Genomic DNA, 2031 nt, shown 5'->3' with positions numbered 1-2031 from the left:
ACCGCCCACAGTCAGTGTTGCCAGATTGGGCGGGTTTCCGTCCAATTTGGCTTCTTTTGATCGGCTTGGACCGGAGAATAAGGGCATTGGGCGGGTAGACAAAATTTGGGCTGCTTTAAAAAAAAAAATTGAAAGCCCAATCAGCCGCTTTTTACTTCGCTTTTATCATTAGTCATGTTATTTTAATGTTCGAGCTCAAAGTATCACCGTAATATAATGTGTAGTGCAGTCATCAACTCATTTTTGCTTAGCGCAACCCTAACTGGTTTAGTTTAACAGAGACCTGTCAATCAATTTATGTCTTTTACGTTAGTGTGATGTGATGACTTGTGAGTAACGGGGTTTTGCCGCTATAACGGGCAAGATTTTGAATATGCAGCTCATTTATTCATATTAAGTAATTGCGATGGCAAAGTGGCCTAAATATAAGTTACACAATAAAAAGTCTAAGTGACTTAAATCTCACATTGTGGATTATACGTGGTGAGAGATGAATAGAAGACTTATAAATATAATTGTAACTGAATAAGAAAATAATTGAATGAACAGTTAATAAAACTGAACACAACACAAAACTGAATATGGGAATGAGTCAGAACATCTTTTACACTGTCCAGACTCTGTTACACTTGGCATTGGCTGCTGGACTAAACAGTTTGGACACACAGTTCTGCATTATGTTCTGATGTGTACTTCATGAAATACTTGCTCTGTCTGAAGATAACGCACAACGCACAAGACAAGGGTTAGCACATTGTTGCTAATTGTTCTTATTATTTTATTTTTGCTGTTCGATTATCATACAGGATACATCAATGAATAACGCATTTTTGGCTGTTGTGGGTGTGTGCATGAACGTAAATGCCAGCTACATTACATTTGTTTCTAATCACTTTATTGTGCACTTTTTGCACAGAAATTAGCATATTTTTACTGTGGACATCGAAAATGCTGCATGTGTTTTTCCAAGGGTTAAAGTCATCGGTTAATTTCCATTTTGAAAAGATTTCTGGACATTGTAAGCATATTTTCAGACTGTTTTGATCCATATTCCTGTGAAATTGATTTATCTTTATTTTATTTTGTCATTATTCTTTTTTTTTTTAAGAGATAAAAATGGTCCTTATCAACCTTGACATGGCAATACAATTCTATCACATTCTTTTGGTGAGCTTTTGGGCTGGAAATCGTCAACCGGATCTGGCAACACTGCTTAAAGATTAAGGCGGGGCTTAGTAAAGGGGTGGTTTGAGTACACAATTAAGATATCTATAAAATAATTTTGACTAGTCAGAATGTTAATTCTAGATATCTACATTAAAATTCTTCCTAGTCACAAAGCTGAATACAGATATCTCCAAAGAAAGATCCTCCTAGTCAAAAATCTGATTGAGATATCCAGAATTAAATTGCAGATCTCTTTAAATAAGTTTTGACTAGGAAGAATTCCAATTCAAGATATCTACAACTGTAATTCGACTAGTAGTAAATTTACAGATATCTACAAATGTATTTGTGGATATCTTTAAAAATGACGAATTAAAGATATCTCCAATTGAATTACGACTAGTAAAAAAACAGTTAGAGATATCTTGAATTATAATTTGTACTAGTGGCAACTCAATTAGAGATATCTTTAATTTCATTGTCACTAGTAAAAATGTAATTAGAGATATCTCTAATTAAAGTTCTGCCTAGTGAAAATTCATTTATAGATATCTTTAATTACAATTTCTACTAGTCAAAACTCATTTGTAGATATCTGAAAATATTTTCCAATGGAAGTTAATGGAACAATATGACTAGTCATAAAAGCATTAGAGATATCTCTAATGGATATTATGACTAGTCAAATTAACATTGTAGATATCTTCAATGCATATTATGACTAGTCACAATAACATTGTAGATATCTTGATTGCAATTATGACGAGTCAAAATTGCAGGATAGATATCTGGAATTGGAATTATGACTAGTCAAAACAGAATTATGACTAGTAAGGAAAAGTGTATTTTATGCTAAAACGGCTT

The sequence above is a fragment of the Garra rufa genome, chromosome 10 (assembly GCF_049309525.1).
Source record: "Garra rufa chromosome 10, GarRuf1.0, whole genome shotgun sequence".
Lineage (NCBI taxonomy): Eukaryota > Metazoa > Chordata > Actinopteri > Cypriniformes > Cyprinidae > Garra > Garra rufa.
The sequence above is the reverse complement of the archived record's forward strand: the minus strand, read 5'-3'. Positions refer to the sequence as shown.